At 45.4% G+C, this 19302-nt stretch overlaps 1 protein-coding gene and 1 long non-coding RNA gene across 2 annotated transcripts in view; one reads left to right on the top strand and one right to left on the bottom strand.

Annotated features, from left to right (window-relative positions):
* LOC127907165 (uncharacterized) overlaps positions 1-18598 on the bottom strand; it is a 43313-nt gene extending 24715 nt beyond the window's left edge. The window contains exons 1-5 of the long non-coding RNA XR_008063564.1: positions 18232-18598; positions 16975-17786; positions 14228-14348; positions 10980-11111; positions 6084-6611 (exon numbers count right to left, since the gene is read on the bottom strand). This is a non-coding gene — a long non-coding RNA (uncharacterized LOC127907165). The remainder of the gene's footprint in view (positions 1-6083; positions 6612-10979; positions 11112-14227; positions 14349-16974; positions 17787-18231) is intronic.
* LOC127907163 (histone-lysine N-methyltransferase, H3 lysine-79 specific-like) overlaps positions 1-19302 on the top strand; it is a 233665-nt gene that overhangs the window by 168421 nt on the left and 45942 nt on the right. The window lies entirely within an intron of this gene.

Here is a 19302-nt window from a genome sequence, read left to right as displayed (position 1 = left end):
ACTGAGTTTGGGTTAGGGTGTGTAGGGGACAGGGGACAGGGCTGGGGGTAAAGACTGAGTTTGGGTTAGGGTGTGTAGGGGACAGGGCTGGGGGTAAAGACTGAGTTTGGGTTAGGGTGTGTAGGGGACAGGGGACAGGGCTGGGGGTAAAGACTGAGTTTGGGTTAGGGTGTGTAGGGGACAGGGCTTGGGGTAAATACTGGTTTGAGTTAGGGTGTGTAGGGGACAGGGCTTGGGGTATAGACTGAGTTTGGGTTAGGGTGTGTAGGGGACAGGGCTGGGGGTATAGACTGAGTTTGGGTTAGGGTGTGCAGGGGACAGGGCTGGGGGTAAAGACTGAGTTTGGGTTAGGGTGTGTAGGGGACAGGGCTGGGGGTTAAGACTGAGTTTGGGTTAGGGTGTGTAGGGGACAGGGGACAGAGCTGGGGGTAAAGACTGAGTTTGGGTTAGGGGTGTAGGGGGACAGGGCTGGGGGTAAAGACTGAGTTTGGGTTAGGGTGTGTAGGGGACAGGGGACAGGGCTGGGGGTATAGACTGAGTTTGGGTTAGGGTGTGTAGGGGACAGGGGACAGAGCTGGGGGTATAGACTGAGTTTGGGTTAGGGTGTGTAGGGGACAGGGGACAGGGCTGGGGGTAAAGACTGAGTTTGGGTTAGGGTGTGTAGGGACAGGGCTGGGGGTAAAGACTGAGTTTGGGTTAGGGTGTGTAGGGGACAGGGGACAGGGCTGGGGGTAAAGACTGAGTTTGGGTTAGGGTGTGTAGGGGACAGGGCTTGGGGTAAATACTGGGTTTGGGTTAGGGTGTAGGGGACAGGGCTTGGGGTATAGACTGAGTTTGGGTTAGGGTGTGTAGGGGACAGGGCTGGGGGTATAGACTGAGTTTGGGTTAGGGTGTGCAGGGGACAGGGCTGGGGGTAAAAGACTGAGTTTGGGTTAGGGTGTGTAGGGGACAGGGGACAGGGCTGGGGGTAAAGACTGAGTTTGGGTTAGGGTGTGTAGGGGACAGGGGACAGGGCTGGGGGTAAAGACTGAGTTTGGGTTAGGGTGTGTAGGGGACAGGGCTGGGGGTAAAGACTGAGTTTGGGTTAGGGGGTGTGTAGGGGACAGGGGACAGGGCTGGGGGTATAGACTGAGTTTGGGTTAGGGTGTGTAGGGGACAGGGGACAGAGCTGGGGGTATAGACTGAGTTTGGGTTAGGGTGTGTAGGGGACAGGGGACAGGGCTGGGGGTAAAGACTGAGTTTGGGTTAGGGTGTGTAGGGGACAGGGCTGGGGGTAAAGACTGAGTTTGGGTTAGGGTGTGTAGGGGACAGGGGACAGGGCTGGGGGTAAAGACTGAGTTTGGGTTAGGGTGTGTAGGGGACAGGGCTGGGGGTAAAGACTGAGTTTGAGTTAGGGTGTGTAGGGGACAGGGCTGGGGGTAAAGACTGAGTTTGGGTTAGGGTGTGTAGGGGACAGGGCTGGGGGTAAAGACTGAGTTTGGGTTAGGGGTGCAGGGGACAGGGCTGGGGGTAAAGACTGAGTTTGGGTTAGGGTGTGTAGGGGACAGGGGACAGGGCTGGGGGTTAAGACTGAGTTTGGGTTAGGGTGTGTAGGGGACAGGGGACAGGGCTGGGGGTAAAGACTGAGTTTGGGTTAGGGTGTGTAGGGGACAGGGGACAGGGCTGGGGGTAAAGACTGAGTTTGGGTTAGGGTGTGTAGGGGACAGGGCTGGGGGTAAAGACTGAGTTTGGGTTAGGGTGTGTAGGGGACAGGGGACAGGGCTGGGGGTAAAGACTGAGTTTGGGTTAGGGTGTGTAGGGGACAGGGCTTGGGGTAAAGACTGGGTTTGGGTTAGGGTGTGTAGGGGACAGGGCTGGGGGTATAGACTGAGTTTGGGTTAGGGTGTGCAGGGGACAGGGCTGGGGTAAAGACTGAGTTTGGGTTAGGGTGTGTAGGGGACAGGGGACAGGGCTGGGGGTATAGACTGAGTTTGGGTTAGGGTGTGTGGGGGGACAGGGGACAGAGCTGGGGGTATAGACTGAGTTTGGGTTAGGGTGTGTGAGGGGACAGAGGACAGGGCTGGGGGTAAAGACTGAGTTTGGGTTAGGGTGTGTAGGGGACAGGGGACAGGGCTGGGGGTATAGATTGAGTTTGGGTCAGGGTGTGCAGGGGACAGGGCTGGGGGTAAAGACTGAGTTTGGGTTAGGGTGTGTAGGGGACAGGGGACAGGGCTGGGGGTATAGACTGAGTTTGGGTTAGGGTGTGTAGGGGACAGGGACAGAGCTGGGGGTATAGACTGAGTTTGGGTTAGGGTGTGTAGGGGACAGGGGACAGGGCTGGGGGTAAAGACTGAGTTTGGGTTAGGGTGTGTAGGGGACAGGGGACAGGGCTGGGGGTATAGACTGAGTTTGGGTTAGGGTGTGTAGGGACAGGGGACAGGGCTGAGGGGTAAAGACTGAGTTTGGGTTAGGGTGTGTAGGGGACAGGGCTGGGGGTAAAGACTGAGTTTGGGTTGGGGGGTGTGGGTTAGGGGTGTGGGGACAGGGGACAGGGCTGGGGGTAAAGACTGAGTTTGGGTTAGGGTGTGTAGGGGACAGGGCTTGGGGTAAATACTGGGTTTGAGTTAGGGTGTGTAGGGGACAGGGCTTGGGGTATAGACTGAGTTTGGGTTAGGGTGTGTAGGGGACAGGGCTGGGGGTATAGACTGAGTTTGGGTTAGGGTGTGCAGGGGACAGGGCTGGGGGTAAAGACTGAGTTTGGGTTAGGGTGTGTAGGGGACAGGGCTGGGGGTTAAGACTGAGTTTGGGTTAGGGTGTGTAGGGGACAGGGGACAGAGCTGGGGGTAAAGACTGAGTTTGGGTTAGGGGTGTGTAGGGGACAGGGCTACAGGGGGGTAAAGACTGAGTTTGGGTTAGGGTGTGTAGGGGACAGGGGACAGGGCTGGGGGTATAGACTGAGTTTGGGTTAGGGTGTAGGGGACAGGGGACAGAGCTGGGGTATAGACTGAGTTTGGGTTAGGGTGTGTAGGGGACAGGGGACAGGGCTGGGGTAAAGGCTGAGTTTGGGTTAGGGTGTGTAGGGGACAGGGCTGGGGGTAAAGACTGAGTTTGGGTTAGGGTGTGTAGGGGACAGGGGACAGGGCTGGGGGTAAAGGCTGAGTTTGGGTTAGGTGTGTAGGGGACAGGGCTTGGGGTAAATACTGGGTTTGAGTTAGGGTGTGTAGGGGACAGGGCTGGGGGTATAGACTGAGTTTGGGTTAGGGTGTGTAGGGGACAGGGCTGGGGGTAAAGACTGAGTTTGGGTTAGGGTGTGCAGGGGACAGGGCTGGGGGTAAAGGCTGAGTTTGGGTTAGGGTGTGTAGGGGACAGGGGACAGGGCTGGGGGTAAAGACTGAGTTTGGGTTAGGGTGTGTAGGGGACAGGGGACAGGGCTGGGGGTAAAGACTGAGTTTGGGTTAGGGTGTGTAGGGGACAGGGCTGGGGGTAAAGACTGAGTTTGGGTTAGGGTGTGTAGGGGACAGGGGACAGGGCTGGGGGTATAGACTGAGTTTGGGTTAGGGTGTGTAGGGGACAGGGGACAGGGCTGGGGGTATAGACTGAGTTTGGGTTAGGGTGTGTAGGGGACAGGGACAGGGCTGGGGGTAAAGACTGAGTTTGGGTTAGGGTGTGTAGGGGACAGGGCTGGGGGTAAAGACTGAGTTTGGGTTAGGGTGTGTAGGGGACAGGGGACAGGGCTGGGGGTAAAGACTGAGTTTGGGTTAGGGTGTGTAGGGGACAGGGCTTGGGGTAAATACTGGGTTTGAGTTAGGGTGTGTAGGGGACAGGGCTGGGGGTATAGACTGAGTTTGGGTTAGGGTGTGTAGGGGACAGGGCTGGGGGTATAGACTGAGTTTGGGTTAGGGTGTGCAGGGGACAGGGCTGGGGGTAAAGACTGAGTTTGGGTTAGGGTGTGTAGGGGACAGGGGACAGGGCTGGGGGTAAAGACTGAGTTTGGGTTAGGGTGTGTAGGGGACAGGGGACAGGGCTGGGGGTAAAGACTGAGTTTGGGTTAGGGTGTGTAGGGGACAGGGGACAGGGCTGGGGGTAAAGACTGAGTTTGGGTTAGGGTGTGTAGGGGACAGGGCTGGGGGTAAAGACTGAGTTTGGGTTAGGGTGTGTAGGGGACAGGGGACAGGGCTGGGGGTAAAGACTGAGTTTGGGTTAGGGTGTGTAGGGGACAGGGCTTGGGGGTAAATACTGGGTTTGGGTTAGGGTGTGTAGGGGACAGGGCTGGGGGTATAGACTGAGTTTGGGTTAGGGTGTGTAGGGGACAGGGCTGGGGGTATAGACTGAGTTTGGGTTAGGGTGTGCAGGGGACAGGGCTGGGGGTAAAGACTGAGTTTGGGTTAGGGTGTGTAGGGGACAGGGGACAGGGCTGGGGGTATAGACTGAGTTTGGGTTAGGGTGTGTAGGGGACAGGGGACAGGGCTGGGGGTATAGACTGAGTTTGGGTTAGGGTGTGTAGGGGACAGGGGACAGGGCTGGGGGTAAAGACTGAGTTTGGGTTAGGGTGTGTAGGGGACAGGGGACAGGGCTGGGGGTATAGATTGAGTTTGGGTCAGGGTGTGCAGGGGACAGGGCTGGGGGTAAAGGCTGAGTTTGGGTTAGGGTGTGTAGGGACAGGGGACAGGGGTGGGGGTATAGACTGAGTTTGGGTTAGGGTGTGTAGGGGACAGGGGACAGAGCTGGGGGTATAGACTGAGTTTGGGTTAGGGTGTGTAGGGGACAGGGGACAGGGCTGGGGGTAAAGACTGAGTTTGGGTTAGGGTGTGTAGGGGACAGGGCTGGGGGTAAAGACTGAGTTTGGGTTAGGGTGTGTAGGGGACAGGGGACAGGGCTGGGGTAAAGACTGAGTTTGGGTTAGGGTGTGTAGGGGACAGGGCTTGGGGTAAATACTGGGTTTGAGTTAGGGTGTGTAGGGGACAGGGCTTGGGGTATAGACTGAGTTTGGGTTAGGGTGTGTAGGGGACAGGGCTGGGGGTATAGACTGAGTTTGGGTTAGGGTGTGTATTCCCCCTGTTACACCTGTTCAGTGTTCATTTACAGATGATTATAATGCTTGTTATGGTCATTTTACATGCCTTCATTACACCTGTCCAGTGTGCCTTTACAGGGTATATTAATGCTCTACTCAGACTATGTCTAGAGTCTCGCTACAGAGACTGTGAGGAGCGGAACATGGGCACAAGCTAAACTGAGGTTTTATGGATACAAATAAGAACATTATCGCACAAAAGGACCATTTGTGATGTAACTGGGACCTTTTGGAGTGCCAACAGAAGAAGATCTTCAAAGGTAAGGCATTTATTATATCGCAATTTCTGACATTCATGGCGCACCTGCCTGGTTGAAATATGTTTTTCATGCTTTTGTATGTGGGGCGCTGTCCTCAGATAATCGCATGGTGGGCTTTCACCGTAAAGCCTTTTTGAAATCGGATACAGTATTTTCATGAATGTTAAATATTTATATTTCTGTCATTTTGAATATCGCGCTCTGCAATTTCACAGGATGTTGTCGAAATAACATCCCAATTATTTACACTTAATTTCATACTTTTTAAAAAATTAATAACAAATCAATTGCCTGAAAATAAAAACTGAAATATTTACACAAGAAAAAAAAGAATAGCAATTTTAAACGAAAAGACCAAAAAAGCACGCTAACGAAAAGCAAAGCTAAAAAGGTGTTTTAAAATCCCTTTGAAATATGTATCCTCAGCTTCTCTGGCAGGTTATTCCAGAGACTGGGGGCATAATAACTAAAGGCTGCCTCTCCATGCCTCTTGGTCCCAGGCTGGGGGCATAGTAACTAAAGGCTGCCTCTCCATGCCTCCATCCCTCTTGGTCCTGACTTCTGCATTTAACTCAACCCCTCTGAAATAGTGACATCAATAGCAGATATATAGTGGGAGGACTATGTGAAATATTGACCTCTATTGCAGATATATAGTGGGAGGACTATGTGAAATATTGACCTCTATGGCAGATATATAGTGGGACCTCTATGTGAAATATTGACCTCTATTGCAGATATATAGTGGGAGGACTATGTGAAATGTTGACCTCTATAGCAGATATATAGTGGGAGGACTATGTGAAATGTTGACCTCTATAGCAGATATATAGTGGGAGGACTATGTGAAATATTGACCTCTACAGCAGATATATAGTGGGAGGACTATGTGAAATATTGACCTCTATGGCAGATATATAGTGGGAGGACTATGTGAAATATTGACCTCTATAGCAGATATATAGTGGGAGGACTATGTGAAATATTGACCTCTATAGCAGATATATAGTGGGAGGACTATGTGAAATATTGACCTCTATGACAGATATATAGTGGGAGGACTATGTGAAATATTGACCTCTATAGCAGATATATAGTGGGAGGACTATGTGAAATGTTGACCTCTATAGCAGATATATAGTGGGAGGACTATGTGAAATGTTGACCTCTATAGCAGATATATAGTGGGAGGACTATGTGAAATATTGACCTCTATAGCAGATATATAGTGGGAGGACTATGTGAAATATTGACCTCAATGGCAGATATATAGTGGGAGGACTATGTGAAATGTTGACCTCTATAGCAGATATATAGTGGGAGGACTATGTGAAATATTGACCTCTATAGCAGATATGTAGTGGGAGGACTATGTTAAATATTGACCTCTATAGCAGATATATAGTGGGAGGACTATGTGAAATGTTGACCTCTATAGCAGATATATTGTGGGAGGACTATGTGAAATATTGACCTCTATGGCAGATATATAGTGGGAGGACTATGTGAAATATTGACCTCTATTGCAGATATATAGTGGGAGGACTATGTGAAATATTGACCTCTATTGCAGATATATAGTGGGAGGACTTTGTGAAATGCTGACCTCTATGGCAGATATATAGTGGGAGGACTATGTGAAATATTGACCTCTATAGCAGATATATTGTGGGAGGACTATGTGAAATATTGACCTCTATGGCAGATATATTGTGGGAGGACTATGTGAAATATTGACCTCTATAGCAGATATATAGTGGGAGGACTATGTGAAATATTGACCTCTATTGCAGATATATAGTGGGAGGACTTTGTGAAATGCTGACCTCTATGGCAGATATATAGTGGGAGGACTATGTGAAATATTGACCTCTATAGCAGATATATTGTGGGAGGACTATGTGAAATATTGACCTCTATGGCAGATATATTGTGGGAGGACTATGTGAAATATTGACCTCTATAGCAGATATATAGTGGGAGGACTATGTGAAATATTGACCTCTATTGCAGATATATAGTGGGAGGACTATGTGAAATATTGACCTCTATGGCAGATATATAGTGGGAGGACTATGTGAAATATTGACCTCTATGACAGATATATTGTTGGAGGTCTATGGTAATACTCCTAATCATCCATTATCCAAGATTGAGAGGAATGAATATTGATAATGTATAACAAAATGTATGAGTTATTACAGCTACAATCAATCAAATTTTCAGTAACATTATATTATTCAATCAAATACCATACATCACATTGATATGACTGTTCATCACATTCATTACTAATGTACATCTAGGGAAAGGGATGTAAGCAGTGCTACTATTGGAACAGTCTAAACATCACAGAATGCTTCATAATAAGGCATCAAGCTAAATTCAAGCTGATTCTATTTTAATTTTGGAGTGTGAAATGTTGACCTCTATAGCAGATATACTGTGGGAGGGCTATGTGAAATATTGACCTCAATTGCAGATATATTCTGGGAAATCTATGATATTAAAATTCTGGTTAACTTGAAGAACATCTACAGTCGTGGCCAAAAGTTTTGAGAATGACACAAATATTCATTTTCACAAAGTTTGCTGCCTCAGTTTGTATGAAGGCAATTTGCATATACTAAAGCATGTTATGAAGAGTGATCAGATTAATTGCAATTCATTGCAAAGTCCCTCTTTGCCATGCAAATGAACTGAATCCCCCAAAAACATTTATACTGCATTTCAGCCCTGTCACAAAATGACCAGCTGAAATCATGTCAGTGATTCTCTCGTTAACAGAGGTGTGAGTGTTGACGAGGACAAGGCTGGAGATCACTCTGTCATACTGATTGAGTTCGAATAACAGACTGGAAACTTCAAAAGGAAGGTGGTGCTTGAAAGCATTGTCAACTATGGTTACCTGCGAAGAAACATGTGCCGTCATCATTTCTTTGCACAAAAGGGCTTCACAGGCAAGGATATTGCTGCCAGTAAGATTGCACCTGAATACACCATTTATCGGATCATCAAGAATTTCACGGAGAGCGGTTCAATTGTTGTGAAGAAGGCTTCAGGGTTCCCAAGAAAGTCCAGCAAGCGCCAGGAACATCTCCTAAAGTTGACTCAGCTGCGAGATCGGGCACCACCAGTACAGAGCTTGCTCATGAATGGCAACAGGCAGGTGTGAGTGCAACTGCACACACAGTGAGGCGAAGACTTTTGGAGGATGGCCTGGTGTCAAGAAGGGCAGCAAAGAAGCCACTTCTCTCCAGGGAAAACATCAGGGACAGACTGATATTCTGTAAAAGGTACAGGGATTGAACTGTTGAGGACTGGGGTAAAGTCATTTTCTCTGATGAATCCCCTTTCCGATTGTTTGGGGCATCCGGGAAAAAGCTTGTCCAGAGAAGACATGGTGAGCGCTACCATCAGTCCTGTGTCATGCCAACAGTAAAACATCCTGAGACCATTCATGTGTGGGGTTGCTTCTCAGCCAAGGGAGTGGGCTCACTCACAATTTTGCCTAAGAACACAGCCATGAATAAAGAATGGTAACAACACATCCTCCAAGAGCAACTTCTCCCAACCATCCAAGAACAGTTTGGTGATGAACAATGGCTTTTCCAGCATGATGGAGCACCTTGCCAGAAGGCAAAAGTGATAACTAAGTGGCTCGTGGAACAAAACATCGATATTTTGGGTCCATGGCCAGGAAACTCCTCAGACCTTAATCCCATTGAGAACTTGTGGTCAATCCTCAAGAGTTGGGTGGACAAACAAAACCCCACAAATTCTGACAAACTCCAAGCATTGATTATGCAAGAATGGGCTTCCATCAGTCAGGATGTGGACCAGAAGTTAATTGACAGTATGCCAGGGTGGATTGCAGAGGTCTTGAAAAAGAAGGGTCAATACTGCAAATATTGACTCTTTGCATCAACTTCATGAAATTGTCTATAAAAGCCTTTGACACTTATAAAATGCTTGTAATTATACTTCAGAATTCCATAGTAACATCTGACAAAACTATCTAAAGACACTGAAGCAGCAAACTTTGTGGAAATAAATATTTGTGTAATTCTCAAAACTTTTGCCTAAGACTGTATACATCTAATCCAACCTACCTTGAGAACATTTGGGGAGAGTTTTGATAAATGTAAAGAAACTGATTTAATTTGTAGTCTTGAAGAAGACACACTGCTGTTCACAAGGCCTATAGTTTTTATAGTATCAGATTAACACTCTGGTCTGTTCTTTGTCTTGTGTTATTGGTTGTCAATAAACAAAACAGACAAATAAGTAATTACTCACCTGGTTCTGATCATCCATTATCCAAGATGGAGAGTCATGAATAATGATCATGTAAAACAGAAAGCATTAGTTATTATTGTTCATTGAATTTCTGTCTCATTACATAATTTAATGAAATACCATACATCATATTGGAATCACTGTTCATCATATTCATTACTAATGTACATCTAGGGAAAGGGATGTAAGCAGTGCTACTATTGGAACAGTCTAAACATCACAGAATGATTTATACTAGGACATTAAACTGAATTCAAGATGATTCCATGTTCATTTTGGGGTGTGAAATGTTGTTCTCTATGGCAGATATATAGTGGGAGGACTATGTGAAATATTGACCTCTATAGCAGATATATAGTGGGAGGACTATGTGAAATATTGACCTCTATAGCAGATATATAGTGGGAGGACTATGTGAAATATTGACCTCTATAGCAGATATATAGTGGGAGGACTATGTGAAATATTGACCTCCATAGCAGATATATAGTGGGAGGACTATGTTAAATATTGACCTCTATGGCAGATATATAGTGGGAGGACTATGTGAAATATTGACCTCCATGGCAGATATATAGTGGGAGGACTATGTGAAATATTGACCTCCATGGCAGATATATTGTGAAAGGGAAAGGAAAGGGGGATACCTAGTCAGTTGACCAACTGAATGTATTCAACTGAGATGTGTCTTCCGCATTTAACTCAACCCCTCTAAAATGTTGAGCTCTACAACTGTCACGCCTTGGTCTTAGTATTTTGTGTTTTCTTTATTTATTTGGTCAGGCCAGGGTGTGACATGGGTTTATTTTGTGGTGTGTTTTTGTATTGGGGTTTTAGTAGGTATTGGGACTGTGGCTGAGTAGGGTTGTCTAGGAAAGTCTATGGTTGCCTGAGGCGGTTCTTAATCAGAGGTAGGTGATTATCGTTGTCTCTGATTGGGAACCATATTTAGGCAGCCATATTCTTTGAGTGTTTCGTGGGTGATTGTTCCTGTCTCTGTGTTAGTTGTCACCAGATAGGCTGTATAGGTTTTCACATTCCGTTTGTTGTTTTTGTATTGTTGGTGTTTTTTTCATCATTATTAAAGATGTATCGAACTAACAACGCTGCATTTTGGTCCGACTCTCCTTCGACGGAAGAAAACCGTAACAACAACAGATATATTGTGGGAGAACTATGTGAAATGTTGACCTCCACAGCAGATATATAGTGGGAGGACTATGTGAAATATTGACCTCTATGGCAGATATATAGTGGGAGGACTATGTGAAATATTGACCTCCACAGCAGATATATAGTGGGAGGACTATGTGAAATATTGACCTCTATGGCAGATATATAGTGGGAGGACTATGTGAAATATTGACCTCTATAGCAGATATATAGTGGGAGGACTATGTGAAATGTTGACCTCTATAGCAGATATATAGTGGGAGGACTATGTGAAATATTGACCTCTATGGCAGATATATAGTGGGAGGACTATGTGAAATGTTGACCTCTATAGCAGATATATAGTGGGAGGACTATGTGAAATATTGACCTCTATAGCAGATATATAGTGGGAGGACTATGTGAAATATTGACCTCTATTGCAGATATATAGTGGGAGGACTATGTGAAATATTGACCTCTATGGCAGATATATAGTGGGAGGACTATGTGAAATATTGACCTCTATGACAGATATATAGTGGGAGGACTATGTGAAATATTGACCTCTATAGCAGATATATAGTGGGAGGACTATGTGAAATGTTGACCTCCACAGCAGATATATAGTGGGAGGACTATGTGAAATATTGACCTCTATGGCAGATATATAGTGGGAGGACTATGTGAAATATTGACCTCTATAGCAGATATATTGTGGGAGGACTATGTGAAATATTGACCTCTATAGCAGATATATAGTGGGAGGACTATGTGAAATATTGACCTCTATTGCAGATATATAGTGGGAGGACTATGTGAAATATTGACCTCTATGGCAGATATATAGTGGGAGGACTATGTGAAATATTGACCTCTATGACAGATATATTGTTGGAGGTCTATGGTAATACTCCTAATCATCCATTATCCAAGATTGAGAGGAATGAATATTGATAATGTATAACAAAATGTATGAGTTATTACAGCTACAATCAATCAAATTTTCAGTAACATTATATTATTCAATCAAATACCATACATCACATTGATATGACTGTTCATCACATTCATTACTAATGTACATCTAGGGAAAGGGATGTAAGCAGTGCTACTATTGGAACAGTCTAAACATCACAGAATGCTTCATAATAAGGCATCAAGCTAAATTCAAGCTGATTCTATTTTAATTTTGGAGTGTGAAATGTTGACCTCTATAGCAGATATACTGTGGGAGGGCTATGTGAAATATTGACCTCAATTGCAGATATATTCTGGGAAATCTATGATATTAAAATTCTGGTTAACTTGAAGAACATCTACAGTCGTGGCCAAAAGTTTTGAGAATGACACAAATATTCATTTTCACAAAGTTTGCTGCCTCAGTTTGTATGAAGGCAATTTGCATATACTAAAGCATGTTATGAAGAGTGATCAGATGAATTGCAATTCATTGCAAAGTCCCTCTTTGCCATGCAAATGAACTGAATCCCCCAAAAACATTTATACTGCATTTCAGCCCTGTCACAAAATGACCAGCTGAAATCATGTCAGTGATTCTCTCGTTAACAGAGGTGTGAGTGTTGACGAGGACAAGGCTGGAGATCACTCTGTCATACTGATTGAGTTCGAATAACAGACTGGAAACTTCAAAAGGAAGGTGGTGCTTGAAAGCATTGTCAACTATGGTTACCTGCGAAGAAACATGTGCCGTCATCATTTCTTTGCACAAAAGGGCTTCACAGGCAAGGATATTGCTGCCAGTAAGATTGCACCTGAATACACCATTTATCGGATCATCAAGAATTTCACGGAGAGCGGTTCAATTGTTGTGAAGAAGGCTTCAGGGTTCCCAAGAAAGTCCAGCAAGCGCCAGGAACATCTCCTAAAGTTGACTCAGCTGCGAGATCGGGGCACCACCAGTACAGAGCTTGCTCATGAATGGCAACAGGCAGGTGTGAGTGCAACTGCACACACAGTGAGGCGAAGACTTTTGGAGGATGGCCTGGTGTCAAGAAGGGCAGCAAAGAAGCCACTTCTCTCCAGGGAAAACATCAGGGACAGACTGATATTCTGTAAAAGGTACAGGGATTGAACTGTTGAGGACTGGGGTAAAGTCATTTTCTCTGATGAATCCCCTTTCCGATTGTTTGGGGCATCCGGGAAAAAGCTTGTCCAGAGAAGACATGGTGAGCGCTACCATCAGTCCTGTGTCATGCCAACAGTAAAACATCCTGAGACCATTCATGTGTGGGGTTGCTTCTCAGCCAAGGGAGTGGGCTCACTCACAATTTTGCCTAAGAACACAGCCATGAATAAAGAATGGTAACAACACATCCCCCGAGAGCATCTTCTCCCAACCATCCAGGAACAGTTTGGTGATGAACAATGCCTTTTCCAGCATGATGGAGCACCTTGCCAGAAGGCAAAAGTGATAACTAAGTGGCTCGTGGAACAAAACATCGATATTTTGGGTCCATGGCCAGGAAACTCCTCAGACCTTAATCCCATTGAGAACTTGTGGTCAATCCTCAAGAGTTGGGTGGACAAACAAAACCCCACAAATTCTGACAAACTCCAAGCATTGATTATGCAAGAACGGGCTGCCATCAGTCAGGATGTGGACCAGAAGTTAATTGACAGTATGCCAGGGTGGATTGCAGAGGTCTTGAAAAAGAAGGGTCAATACTGCAAATATTGACTCTTTGCATCAACTTCATGAAATTGTCTATAAAAGCCTTTGACACTTATAAAATGCTTGTAATTATACTTCAGAATTCCATAGTAACATCTGACAAAACTATCTAAAGACACTGAAGCAGCAAACTTTGTGGAAATAAATATTTGTGTAATTCTCAAAACTTTTGCCTAAGACTGTATACATCTAATCCAACCTACCTTGAGAACATTTGGGGAGAGTTTTGATAAATGTAAAGAAACTGATTTAATTTGTAGTCTTGAAGAAGACTGCTGTTCACAAGGCCTATAGTTTTTATAGTATCAGATTAACACTCTGGTCTGTTCTTTGTCTTGTGTTATTGGTTGTCAATAAACAAAACAGACAAATAAGTAATTACTCACCTGGTTCTGATCATCCATTATCCAAGATGGAGAGTCATGAATAATGATCATGTAAAACAGAAAGCATTAGTTATTATTGTTCATTGAATTTCTGTCTCATTACATAATTTAATGAAATACCATACATCATATTGGAATCACTGTTCATCATATTCATTACTAATGTACATCTAGGGAAAGGGATGTAAGCAGTGCTACTATTGGAACAGTCTAAACATCACAGAATGATTTATACTAGGACATTAAACTGAATTCAAGATGATTCCATGTTCATTTGGGGTGTGAAATGTTGTTCTCTATGGCAGATATTTAGTGGGAGGACTATGTGAAATATTGACCTCCATGGCAGATATATAGTGGGAGGACTATGTGAAATATTGACCTCCATGGCAGATATATTGTGAAAGGGAAAGGAAAGGGGGATACCTAGTCAGTTGACCAACTGAATGTATTCAACTGAGATGTGTCTTCCGCATTTAACTCAACCCCTCTAAAATGTTGAGCTCTACAACTGTCACGCCTTGGTCTTAGTATTTTGTGTTTTCTTTATTTATTTGGTCAGGCCAGGGTGTGACATGGGTTTATTTTGTGGTGTGTTTTTGTATTGGGGTTTTAGTAGGTATTGGGATTGTGGCTGAGTAGGGTTGTCTAGGAAAGTCTATGGTTGCCTGAGGCGGTTCTTAATCAGAGGTAGGTGATTATCGTTGTCTCTGATTGGGAACCATATTTAGGCAGCCATATTCTTTGAGTGTTTCGTGGGTGATTGTTCCTGTCTCTGTGTTAGTTGTCACCAGATAGGCTGTATAGGTTTTCACATTCCGTTTGTTGTTTTTGTATTGTTGGTGTTTTTTTCATCATTATTAAAGATGTATCGAACTAACAACGCTGCATTTTGGTCCGACTCTCCTTCGACGGAAGAAAAGCGTAACAGAATCACCCACCACAAGAGGACCAAGCGGCGTGGTGACAGAGTCAGGGTTCAAACCTGAGCCAACTCCCCCTGTTTATCGTGAGGAGCAGCGATCACAGGACTTCTGGACGTGGGAGGAGATATTGAACGGAAAAGGACCCTGGGCACAGCCTGGTGAATATCGACGCCCCAAAGAAGAACTGGAGGCGGCGAAAGCGGAGAGGCGCTGGTATGAAGAGGCAGCACGGCGACGCGGATGGAAGCCCGAGAGTCAGCCCCAAAAATGTATTGGAGGGGGCTCACAGGGAGTAGGGCTACGCCATGGAGGAGACCTGCGCAAACTCCCTGTGCTTACCGGGGGCTAAAGAGACCGGGCAGGCACCGTGTTATGCTATGGAGCGCACGGTGTCTCCAGTGCGGGTGCAGAGCCCGGTGCAGCACATACCAGCTCTTCGCATTGGCCGGGCTAGAGTGGGCATCGAGCCAGGTAAGGTTGGGCAGGCTCGGTGCTCAAGAGCTCCAGTGCGCCTGCACGGTCCGGTCTATCCAGTGCCACCTCCACACACCAGTCCGCCGGTGGCAGCTCCCCGCACCAGGCTTCCTGTGCGTGTCCTCGGTCCAGTACCACCAGTGCCAGCACCACGCACCAGGCCTTCAGTGCGCCGCCGCCTGTCTAGCGCTATCAGAGCCTTCCTCCTCTCCAGCGCTGCCGGAGTCTCCCGCCTGTTTAGCGCTGCCAGAGCCTTCCTTCTCTCCAGCGCTGCCGGAGTCTCCTGCTTGTTCAGCGCAGCCAGAGCTGCTAATCTGCATGGAGAAGCCAGAGCTACCAGTCTGCATGGAGCAGCCAGAGCTGTCAATCTGCATGGAGCAGCCAGAGCTGTCAGTCTGCATGGAGCAGCCAGTGCTGCCAGTCTGCATGGAGCAGCCAGAGCCTCCAGTCTGCATGGAGCAGCCAGAGCTGCCAGTCTGCATGGAGCAGCCAGAGCTGCCAGTCTGCATGGAGCAGCCAGAGCTGCCAGTCTGCATGGAGCAGCCAGAGCTGCCAGTCTGCATGGAGCAGCCAGAGCTGCCAGTCTGCATGGAGCAGCCAGAGCTGCCAGTCTGCATGGAGCTGACAGAGCTGCCAGTCTGCATGGAGCTGACAGAGCTGCCAGTCTGCATGGAGCTGACAGAGCTGCCAGTCTGCATGGATCAGCCAGGGCTGTCAGTCTGCATGGAGCAGCCAGAGCAGCTAGAGCCGCCAGTCAGCCAGGATCCACCAGTCGGCCAGGATCCACCAGTCAGCCATGATCTTCCAGATCCGCCAGTCAGCCAGGATCTGCCAGAACCACCAGCTAGCCAGGATTTTCCAGAGCCAACTACCTGCCTGAGCTTCCTCTCAGTACTGGGCTTCCTCTCAGTGCTGGGCTTCCTCTCAGTCCCGAGCTTCCCCTCAGTCCCGAGCTTCCCCTCAGTCCCGAGCTTCCCCTCAGTCCCGAGCTTCCCCTCAGTCCCGAGCTGCCCCTCAGTCCAGTGGGGTCCTTGGTGAGGGTTATTAGGCCAAGGTCGGCGGCCAAGGTCGCCAATCATAGGACGCGTTACAGGGGGACTAAGACTTGGTTGGAGTGGGGTCCACGCCCCGAGCCGGAGCCGCCACTATGGACAGACGCCCACCCGGACCCTCCCCTATGGGTTTAGGTGTGCGGCCGGGAGTCCGCACCTTGGAGTGGGGGGGGTTCTGTCACGCCTTGGTGTTAGTATTTTGTGTTTTCTTTATTTATTTGGTCAGGCCAGGATGTGACATGGGTTTATTTTGTGGTGTGTTTTTGTATTGGGGTTTTAGTAGGTATTGGGATTGTGGCTGAGTAGGGTTGTCTAGGAAAGTCTATGGTTGCCTGAGGCGGTTCTTAATCAGAGTCAGGTGATTATCGTTGTCTCTGATTGGGAAACATATTTAGGCAGCCATATTCTGTGAGTATTTCGTGGGTGATTGTTCCTGTCTCTGTGTTAGTTGTCACCAGATAGGCTGTATAGGTTTTCACATTCTGTTTGTTGTTTTTGTATTGTTGGTGTTTTTTCATCATTATTAAAGATGTATCGAACTAACAACGCTGCATTTTGGTCCGACTCTCCTTCGACGGAAGAAAACCGTAACAACAACAGATATTTTGTGGGGAGGATATGTGAAATATTGACCTCTATGGCAGATATATTGTGGGAGAACTATGTGAAATATTGACCTCCACAGCAGATATATTGTGGGAGATCTATGATGTGAAAATGCTGGATAATTTGAAGAACATCTATACATCTTAATCCAACCTACCTTGAGAACATTTGGGGAGAGTATTGATAAATGTAAAGAAACTGATTTAATTTGTATCTTTGAAGAAGACACACTGCTGTTCACAAGGCCTGTAGTTTTTATAGTATCAGATTAACACTCTGGTCTGTTCTTTGTCTTGTGTTATTGGTTGTCAATAAACAAAACAGACAAATAAGTAATTACTCACCCTCTTCTGATCATCCATTATCCAAGATGGAGAGTCATGAATAATGATCATGTAAAACAGAATGCATTAGTTATTATTGTTCATTGAATTTCTGTCTCATTACATAATTTAATGAAATACCATACATCATATTGGAATGACTGTTCATCACATTAATTACTAATGTACATCTAGGGAAAGGGATGTAAGCAGCACTACTATGTGAGCAGTCTGAGAATGACTGAATGCTTCATAATAAGACATCAAGCTCAATTCAAGCTGATTTTATTTTAATTTTTTGACAGATATATATATTTGGATGACTATGTGAAATATTGACCTCTATGGCAGATATATAGTGGGAGGACTATGTGAAATATTGACCTCTATAGCAGATATATTGTGGGAGGACTATGTGAAATGTTGACCTCTATAGCAGATATATAGTGGGAGGACTATGTGAAATATTGACCTCTATAGCAGATATATAGTGGGAGGACTATGTGAAATGTTGACCTCTATAGCAGATATATAGTGGGAGGACTATGTGAAATGTTGACCTCTATGACAGATATATAGTGGGAGGACTATGTGAAATGTTGACCTCTATAGCAGATATATAGTGGGAGGACTATGTGAAATGTTGACCTCTATGACAGATATATAGTGGGAGGACTATGTGAAATGTTGACCTCTATAGCAGATATATTGTGGGAGGACTATGTGAAATGTTGACCTCTATAGCAGATATATAGTGGGAGGACTATGTGAAATGTTGACCTTGTTGAAGGACTATGTGAAATATTGACCTCCATGGCAGATATATTGTGGAAGGGAAAGGAAAGGGGATACCTAGTCAGTTGTCCAACTGAATGTATTCAACTGAAATGTGTCTTCAGCGTCACTACTATGTGAGCAGTCTGAGAATGACTGAATGATTCATAATAAGACATCAAGCTGAATTCAAGCTGATTCTATTTTCATTTTGGAGTGTGAAATATTGACCTCTATGACAGATATATAGTGGGAGGACTATGTGAAATATTGACCTCTATAGCAGATATATAGTGGGAGGACTATGTGAAATACTGACCTCTATGGCAGATATATAGTGGGAGGACTATGTGAAATACTGACCTCTATAGCAGATATATAGTGGGAGGACTATGTGAAATATTGACCTCTATGGCAGATATATAGTGGGAGGACTATGTGAAATATTGACCTCTATAGCAGATATATAGTGGGAGGACTATGTGAAATACTGACCTCTATGGCAGATATATAGTGGGAGGACTATGTGAAATATTGACCTCTATAGCAGATATATAGTGGGAGGACTATGTGAAATATTGACCTCTATGACAGATATATTGTGGGAGATTTATGGTATTGATCCTGATCATCCATTATCCAAGATGGAGAGGAATTAATATTGATAATGTACAACAAAATGTGAATTATTACAGCTACATTCAATCCAATTTCAGTCACATTACATAATTTAATGAAATACCATACATCATATTGATATGACTGTTCATCACGTTCATTACTAATGTACATCTAGGGAAAGGGATGTAAGCAGTGATACTATTGGAACAGTCTAAACATCACAGAATGATTCATACTAGGACATCAAACTGAATTCAAGCTGATTCTATTTTCATTTTGGAGTGTGAAATATTGACCTCTATATTGTGGGAGACCTATGTAAGGGGAAAGGAAAGGAAAGGGGGATACCTAGTCAGTTGTCCAACTGAATGTATTCAACTGAAATGTGTCTTCCGCATTCAACCCAACCCCTCTAAAATGTTGACCTCTATAGCAGATATTTTGTGGGAGATCTATGATGTGAAAATTCTGGATCATTTGAAGAACATCTATACATCTTAATCAACCTACCTTGAGAACATTTGGGAGAGTATTGATAAATGTAAAGAAACTGATTTAATTTGTAGCCTTGAAGAAGACACACTGCTTGCTGTTCACAAGGCCTGTAGTTTTTATAGTATCAGATTAACACTCTGGTCTGTTCTTTGTCTTGTGTTGGCTGGTTGTCAATAAACAAAACAG

The sequence above is a fragment of the Oncorhynchus keta genome, chromosome 14 (assembly GCF_023373465.1).
Source record: "Oncorhynchus keta strain PuntledgeMale-10-30-2019 chromosome 14, Oket_V2, whole genome shotgun sequence".
In the NCBI taxonomy this organism is placed as follows: Eukaryota; Metazoa; Chordata; class Actinopteri; order Salmoniformes; family Salmonidae; genus Oncorhynchus; species Oncorhynchus keta.
Note: the sequence above shows the minus strand (reverse complement) of the source record. Positions and strands in the feature narration are given on the sequence as shown.